General features: G+C 42.7%; 1 long non-coding RNA gene across 1 annotated transcript in view; it reads left to right on the top strand.

Moving 5' to 3' along the window:
- Positions 1–921: 921 nt before the first annotated feature.
- Positions 922–9,259, top strand: part of LOC111819367 (uncharacterized) — a 38,932-nt gene continuing 30,594 nt past the window's right edge. The window contains exons 1-3 of the long non-coding RNA XR_002823030.1: positions 922–1,003; positions 1,840–1,921; positions 2,964–3,034. This is a non-coding gene — a long non-coding RNA (uncharacterized LOC111819367). The remainder of the gene's footprint in view (positions 1,004–1,839; positions 1,922–2,963; positions 3,035–9,259) is intronic.

Genomic DNA, 9,259 nt, shown 5'->3' with positions numbered 1-9,259 from the left:
GTATCTTATTAGTAATATGCAGTACATACAGTGTTGCAGTGCATAATATGCTGATGTTATGATTCTCGGGTATTCACTCGTAGATGTTCAATATTATGATTTACTGATCAAAACACTGTCATATAGCAGCCTGTGGCCTGGTCTACAATGAAGTCTGTGTCTGTGTTGGTGTAGGGCATCATAATGGATAGAAAGTAGGATAATGTTCAGCGCTAACGACTTATGACAATTCAACTGCCCATGAACCCAACAGCCGTCAAGACTCCAACTTCGTTGTTCAACACTGACGCCAACAAATAAAGATCAGGTTTATAAAGATACTGATAATAAAAGACAATAATAATGAAAAAAAAAAGAGGTATTGACTTACATCAGAACAAAGTTACAACGGTGTGATTGTAATGTAATCTTGTGGTAAGTCGTGGGCTAACTGTACCATGAAACAGAGGAGCAGGTTTTGCTTGATACAGGAAACATAGCTCACTCTTGAATAATCACAACCCATACCCACAGCCATTGAGTCAAGCTATGCTTGAGCCCATTTTTGCAGCCACTGTGTAAAATCATCTCCTTGAGAGACTTGCTCTTTCTCACTGACCCTCTTCTTTACCAGGCATGATCTCCTTCTGCAGGGACTGATCCCTCCTGATAACATGTCCAAAGTACGTGAGACGAAGTCTCACCATTATCACTTCTAAGGAGCATTCTGGCTGTACTTCTTCCAAGACAGATTTGTTTGCTCTTCTGGCAGCATAGTCAATATTCTTTGTCAACACCATAATTCAAATGGATTGATTCTTCTTCAGTCTTCCTTATTCCTTGTCCAGCTTTTGCATGCATGTGAGATGATTGAAAATACAATGGCTTGGGTCAGGCACACCTTAGTCCTCAAAGTGACATCTTTGCTTACAGTCTGGGAAACCCTATTTGGCAGCTGTACTGTCCTATACGATGACTATGAATCGTGATTGACTCCAGGACACACAAACACAACAACCACACGGTAGGAAAAAAAATGTCAGCTTGAATATATGTGACCTACACAACTTTCCTCTTTTACTGAAATTGTTTGAAAGGTTATTGGAAGCAGCTCTGGTGCTCAGGACCTCAAAGAGTTTGAAATGGTTCAAAAAGTGGAGAATAAATTTCTGTTGGAGGGGCAGAAACTGAAAACCCGTGTGTGGGGGAGGGGAGGGGAGCGGAGCTCATGCCTGGCCTGTTCCAGTCCACGCCCCACCCCTCTGAGGCCCTGTTCCCCACCCCCGCCTGGTATCCCAGGCCTCGCCCCCTGCACCGCCCCACCCCACCTCTTGCCATCCCAGTGTAACCAACAGTGTTAACCTGTTTCTCCTCCATCCATCACACCCCTAGTCTGTGGCCAGCTAGTTCCTTATAAGGCATCCTGTGTGGCAGCCCAAGGCCACTTGACTGCTTCCTGTCCGTTCGGACATGTGCAATAAGCAGCAAGGCTGTGTGCTTAGATGAACTTCATGCATCACACCCCGAAAAACACCCCCCCAGCCGCCGTGGCTCTGCACCCTCACACGTTAATTAGTTCCTGGAAATGCCCGCCTGTTCTCAGAAGCTTGATGAACTATGGATAAATTCCCTATCCCCAACCTTATAACTCTCCTGGAATCCCCAACCTTAGGGAGCTTGATCTGAGACTTAGTCTCCCAGATCCTTGCTTGACCAGCTTGCCGTAAAGTCTGCTTTCTCTTTCTCAAAGGTCTGGTGTCTCTCAATTGACTTAGGGGTAGCAGGGGGCAGGAACATCCTGATAGTGTTACACCAGGCCCCGCCCCCTGCACAGCCCCTTTCTGTCCCTTGCCATTCCAGCCTCTACCCGTTGAACACCCTTGCAGGCAGCGCCATTTTCTGCGCAACGGAAGAAGCTCACTGTGAGCGAAGATCCCACAAGGTTAAGTCGATGTCTTTTTTCTAATTCAAATCGGCGGTTCGCGTCCCCTCCAGCCCCATGTCCTCCCCGCTTGGAGTCCGAGGGTCCCTGCGGACGTTGAAGTCCCCGCACACGCCCTGCTGCTGCCTTGGATCCGCCTCTATTTCCGGTTAAAGCAGCTGCGAGCCTGTCCGCACGGCCTTTCCCCCTCCGGACGGTGCACCCGCCGCCCCCTTTCTTGTCGGAGCCCTGCACCGACCCCTCCCCGGAAAGGCACCGCGGGGCTTGTCACCTGCTCTCCCAGCCTGTTGCCTTGCGCTCTCAGGGTGGCCCCCCATGCCCTATGACGCAAATCAGGAAGTTTTGTTCGTTTTGTCATTTTCAGTGAAATAATCTGTTTCTTCTTTTTATTCTTGAAGTTCATCATTTCTTTAAAGTTCTATTGATATTTACTTAATTTTTAATATGAAATTCGTGTCTCCTTTTTCCCTACTTGGTTTACAGATTTGAACGATCGGTTTACTACTTTTCAATGCCCCCTGCCCCCCCCCCCCTTTTTAAGATCCCTGTGTGGGGCAAAATTTTAAGCTGGTGTAGCAACCTAAAAAAAATTTTGGCGGTTTCAATCCAGCCAGTGGCTCTGCAGGAGAAGCCTGTACTCTTGTAAACATTACAGCCAAGAACGCCCTTTGCAGCAGTTCTCCTCTGTAACCCGTGGGGTGCCATGAGTCGGAATCCACTCCAGTGCAATGGTTTTTTTTCTTTTTTTAATGTTATGTTTTTAAAGATACAGATATTTCAAGATCATTGCTTTGACCACATTCTCTGGTTTTGAGTACTTTGATTCTTCGTGGTGAATATGACTTTCAGTTGGTCGTTTACCAATTGTCACATAGATTATAAAAAACTTTTCTTGTAATCACATTGTAAGTCTATAAACTATCTTTTGCTTTTTGATTTGTTTAGTTTTGTTTGCACTGTCTGATTTTTTTTTTTTTAACTTTCATTTTTATTTCACTGTGCAGGAACTGTGGCCTACCTAACACTTCCTTTTCTTTTTTAGAGATTGTTTCACAGCTTTACTTCTAACTGAAGACAACACAATATCCAGTAATACGAAAACTGTTAACTACGGTAAGATATTGTCTTATTTGCAATTAGCTGTCAGTTTCTTTATGACTCACTACAGGGTCATATTTGATGAATGTTCAATCGTGTATCCAAATGTCTTTGATAAAAGTTCCGTTAGTATTCACTAATTTGTTGTTGTTAGGTGCTCTGCAGTTGATTGTGACTGATAATGACACTATGTGACAGAGTAAAACTGTCTCATAGGGTTTTCTAGGCTGTAATCTTTATGGACAGGTACTTTGGACATGTTATCAGGAGGGACCAGTCCCTGCAGAAGGACATCATCCTTGGTAGAGGGTCAGTGAAAAAGAGGAAGACCCTCAACGAGATGGATTGACACAGTGGCTGCAACAATGGGTTCAAACATAGTGATGATTGTGAGGATGCTGCAGGACCAGGCAGATGTTTCATTCTGTTGTACAGAGGGTTGCTATGAGTCAGAACCTACTTCCATGGCACCTAACAACAACAACAGTCTTTATGGGAGCAGACTGCCAGGTCTTCAGTTCAAAAGGGCAGCTTTCGTTTAGCAGCCCAGTCTTTCACCATTCTGCCATCAGGGCTTCTTATTCACTAATTTAGATATACTAAATTCTCAAGATGCTTACATTTTATTGCATTGTATACATGATGATTTCAATGGGAATTGTTTTTAATTTTTCTCTTCAGGCTTAATGATTAATCAATTTTTCTTTAATTTGTATGTTCCTATTTAGTCATGTTTCCCACATACATTTTTACGTACATACATAGACATGAATATCCTATCTTCATGTGTAATTTTCCCTTTTGTTACTTGCCATCGAGTTGATTCTGTCTGATGACAACTCCACATGTTACAGAGGAGAACTGTTCCGTAGGGTTTTCTTGGCTATAATCTTAATGGCAAATGAAAGCACTGTTTGTTTACTGCAGGTTCTTCTTGCAACAGAGATGCTCTAATCGGCAGTCATGTTGGTTTCCTTTGTAATCCACACAAATGTCCTAAGAGCAATCTTCCTTCTGTTGTTTTTTAAAAGGTAATGAAATCAAATCAAATTCTTCTGGAGTTAAAGTACTACCATAGTTAGCCAAACTCAAAACTACCACCAGTCCTCCAGACTGCCAAATCTGTCTGGGACATCTGAAACCAACTTCAAGTTAGGGAGTTTACCAGAACCGCCCTCAGGTTCCACACAGAGACTCTCAGAACTCATTGGAAGCTATTATACTCTTGATCACGTTTTTACAGGGGAAACATAGAAATTAGAACCAGCCAAAGAAGAGACACATAGGGCAGAGTATCGGAGGGTTCCAAATGCCAAACTTCCATAACCTCAGGATGTGATTGATGGCATTGATGGTGACAATATCTATGGATTATGGCCAACCCAAGATGCTCACATGAGCTTCAGTGTCCAGCATTTTTTTTGAGTCTTCATCACATAGGCATGATTGTTTGAATTATAGCTCATGTGGCTGAACTCCAGCCCTCCACTTGCGGCCCCATCCCCCAAGTCAGGCTGGTATCATGGGGGCCGAAGCCCTGTAATAAACCCAAACTCCATTTTGTAAATGCCTCGGCATCCGTTTTCTTCCAGCCTGAGCTTAAACATTACTTATTTCAGAAGACCAGGTCTGCTCATCTTCCTAATCAACTCACCCTCACAACCGCATGAAAATCCCAAATAACCATCCAGAGGAAGTTCTTCCTCTCACTGGTTCTCCCTTTCCCACCCACGTGTCACATCTTAGAACCTAGATGATAACCCCAAGCCCTCTGCCAAATTTGTGCCGCCTGGGCCCCCCAGCTTCCTGCCACTTCTTTTAAATTAGCCAATAGTCCCTAAGCTCATGAAATAAACTGTACTCCCCCCGCCTTGACCTTATTAAAGGCCAAGCCCAGGTCTGTTTGCACTCTCTTTGATTCTCGCCTTCCTCTCTAATGTAAACTGCATGTGGCCCTTGAGTGTGCTCCCTTTCCAGGCCCTGTGAGTAATAAATAGGCATTTCTTCATTTTGGTTGTTGAATGTTAAAGCGCAGCTTTGTTACCAAAGAAACCCCACCTAATTTCCACACAGGTGGTCTCACCAGCTGACCCCCTCTGGGTAGCTGTGTGTTTCCTCCTGCGGTGGGCTCTCATGTTACCTGTTCATATTTGTCTGATATGAACTCAAGCCCCAACTCTCTAATCACATTACCAGCTTCCACCTCTTTAGTATAAACCATCAGGTGTGGACCAAGGGGCCCACCATGAATCATAAAGGCAGTCCTGTCACTCTGGAAATTCCAAGGGTTTGGAGGTTCCCTCCCAGGAGCCAGGACAAAGGCCAGACCTCTCTGTGTTGTTGTTGTTAGTTGCCATTGAGTCCATTCTGACTCATGGTGACCCCACTGTGCAGAGTGGAACTGCTCCATGCAGTTTTCAGGGCTGTGACTTTTTGAAATCAGGTCTCTAAGCCTGTCTTCCAAGGAACCTCTGGGTGGGTTTAAATTGCCAACTTTTTGGCTAGTAGTCAGCACTTAATTGTTTGTGCCACCCAGCCCCAGTAGTACTCTCTGTAGGTGAGATCGCATTCCTTACTACAGAAGTAGAATTTGATCATGTCCATTGTACTAAAATACTGACAGACATTGTCTTAGTTATCTAACACTGCTATAACAGAAATCCCACAAATGAATGGCTTTAACAAAGAGAAACTTATGTTCTCACAGTCTAGTAAGCTAGAAGTCCAAATTCAGGGTGTCAGCTCCAGGGGAAGGCTTTCTCTCTGTGTTGCCTCTTATCATCAGTCTTCCCCTTGACTAGGAGCTTCACTGTGCAGGAACCCTGGGTCCAAAGGACACTCTCTGCTCCATGCGCTGCTTTGTTGGTGGTATGAGGTCCCCAACTCTGCTCACTTCCCTTTCCTTTTATCTCTTATAAGATAAATGTGTTGCCAGCCACACCCCAGGGAAACTCGCTTTCCATTGGATCAGGGATGTGAACCGAGCAAGGGTGTTACATCCCACCTTAATCGTCTTCAACATAATCCAGTCTTGCCTCATTAACCACAGGCAGAGATTAAGATTTACAACATATAAGAAAATTATACCAATTGCAAAGGGAAGACAACTACACAACACTGGGAATCATGGCCTAACCAAGTTGACACATATTTTTGGGGGATACAATTCAATCCATGACAAACATGAACAGAAAATGATCATGAAAATCCAGCCAGAAAATGCATCATTGAGAGACAAGTACTGTTATTTTGGTGAATTATGCTGTTGGTTTGCATGTACCATAGGTTTCTTTAAAAGACATATTCTCATTTCAGTAATTAGTTTTATGTATTTTTCCCATGGCATTAAATATTTTTACACTATCATGTTAATGAAAAGCCCTGATAGTGGAATGGTTAAGTGCATAGCTGCTAACTGAAAACCTGGTGGTTTAACCTACCCAGCTGCTCTGTGGGAGAAAGACCTGGCAGTCTTTTTCCATAAAGGTTACAGCCTGGAAAACCGTATGAGGCAATTCTACCCTGTTGCATGGGGTTGCTAAGACTTGGAATCGACTTGAGTGCACCTAAGAACAACAACAACACGTGTTAAAACCAAAAAAACCAAACCCATTGCTGTTGAGTTGGTTCTGACTCACAGCAACCATACAGGACAGAGTACAACTGTGCCATAAGGTTTCCAAGGAGTGGCTGGTATATTCACACTGCCGACCTTTTGGTTAGCAGGTGAGCTCTTAACCACTGTGTCACCACGGTGCCAACATCATGTTAAAAGTAGTAAGATGTTTTTAAGTGCTGCTGAGTTGGGTTTAACTCCTAATGACTCTATGTACAAGAGAGCAAAACACTGCCTGGTCCTGCACCATCCTCACAATCATTGCTATGTTTGAGCCCCTTGTTGCAGCCACTCATTCATGGTCTTATTCTTTTTCACTGACCTTCTACTTTACCAAGCATGACGTCCTTCTGCAGGGAGTGGTCCCTTCTGATAACATACCCCAAGTACATGAGATGAAGTCTCGCTATTCTCGCTTCTAAGGAACATTCTGACTGTACTTGTTTCAAGACAAATTTGTTCTTTCTTCTGGCAGTCCATGGTATGTTCAGTATTCTTCGCAAACACCATGATTCAAATGCATCAATTCTTTTTCGGTATTCCTTATTCATTGTCCAGCTTTCACATGCATATGAGGTGATTGAAAATACCATGGCTTGGGTCAGGGGCACCTTAGTTCTCAAAGTGACATCTTTGCTTTTTAACACTTTAAAGAGGTCTTTTGCAGCAGATTTCCCCAATGCAATGCGTTGTGTGATTTCTTGACTGCTGCTGCCATGGATGTTGATTGCGGATCTTAGTAAAATGAAATCCATGAGAACTTCGATATTTTCTCCGTTTATCATGATGTCGCATATTGGTCCAGTTGTGAGAATTTTTGTTTTTTATGTTGAGGTGTAAGCCATATTGAAGGGTGTGGTCTTTGTTCTTCACCAGTAAGTCATTCAAGTCGTCTTGGCTTTCAACAAGGAAGGTTGTGTCATCTGCATATTACAGTTTGTTAATGAGTCTTCCTCCAATCCTGATACACAGTTCTTCTTCATATAGTCCAGCTTCTCGGATTATTTGCTCAGCATACAGATTGAATAAGTGTGGTGAAAGGATGCAATCCTGAAGCGCACCTGTCCTGATTTTAAACAACGCAGTATCCCATTGTTCTGTTTGAACAACTGCTTCTTGATCTATCTACAGGTTCCACATGAGCACAATTAACTGTTCTGGAATTCCCATTCTTCACAATGTTATCCTTCATTTGTTATGATCCATACAGTTGAATACCTTTGCATAGTGATTAAAACACAGGTAAACATCTTTCTGATATTCTGTGCTTTCAGCCAGGATCCATCTGACATCAGTAGTGATCGCCCTCGTTCTACGTCCTCTTCTGAATCCAGCTTGAATTTCTGGCAGCTCCCTGTCAATGTATTGCTGCAACCATTTTTGAGTTATCTTCAGCTGAATTCTACTTGGGTGTGATATTATTGATATAGTTTGATAATTTCCACATTCTGTTGGATCACCTTTCTTGGAATGGGCACAAATGTATATCTCTTCCAGTCAGTTGGCCAGGTAGCTGTCTTCCAAATTTCTTGGTGTAGACGGGTGAGCACTTCCAGAGCTGCATCCATTTGTTGAAACATCTCATTTGGTATTTTGTCAATTCCTGGAGACTTGTTTTAAAAAATAGTAGTAGTAAAAATAGTAACGAATTATGTTTATGCATATAAGTGTGCATATATAATGAGCTTTTTACTAATTCTTTGTTGTTCGTTTTTAACTTGTTTCAAGTTTTCTCAGTTAGGAAACCCTCTGCCAATGTCATTTCTTTGTTTGTTTGTTTTTTTGGTAATGTCATTTCGATGGAGTATATTTTACTTGACTTTTTGATTCCCTGCGTTCAATTCTAGAACTCCAACCATCTGCATTCTGCCAGTTATTAAGATGTTTGACCCAATACAAGTTACAGCCTGTGACACAGTTTTGTTCTCTCTCAAGTGAGAACAGATCATTTCTGTTACGCTCACAGGGTAGATCCTGACCGTTCTTTAAAGACTCTTGCTGAGGCTTTGTCATCCGTAATGGGATGAATTGTTGGTCTGGTTCATCTGAGAAATCATATGTGACTTGGTGAATACCAAAACCAAAAAACCAAACCCATTGCCTTGAGTCGATTCTGACTCACAGTAACACTGTAGGACATAGTAGATGTGCCCCATAAGCTTTCCAAGGAGCAGCTGGTAGATTTGAACTGCTGACCTGTTGGTTAGCAGCCTTGGTAAAGAAATCCACTTGTTGAATTGTTTTTTCGTTTCTATATTTCTTTTATCATCCACACAAATATAAAATCCACAGTGGATCTCATGTCCTCAGTGTCCCTTAAGCACTAACTCCCCATTCTTCACTCCACTGAGTCCCAGGTAGCAACTAGTAAACTTTGATCTGTGTGCCTTAATCATAGATTAAAATTAGGGATATATAACTTGATAAAATTATTTTATATGACACTTACCTCAATCAAAACTGATTCATATACCACTTGCCTCCCTCATATTATGTGAAAATAAGAACAACCCTCACCAAAAACACCACTCGGCAGACTATTGGAGACATGTGTTTTTGACGTTAGCTACCATTGATATACAAGTAATTGTCCCTAGATTTTCCCCAGAAGGAGTGGTTGTGCT

Source organism: Trichechus manatus, unplaced genomic scaffold, assembly GCF_000243295.1.
Source record: "Trichechus manatus latirostris isolate Lorelei unplaced genomic scaffold, TriManLat1.0 scaffold00416, whole genome shotgun sequence".
NCBI lineage: Eukaryota > Metazoa > Chordata > Mammalia > Sirenia > Trichechidae > Trichechus > Trichechus manatus.
Note: the sequence above shows the minus strand (reverse complement) of the source record. Positions and strands in the feature narration are given on the sequence as shown.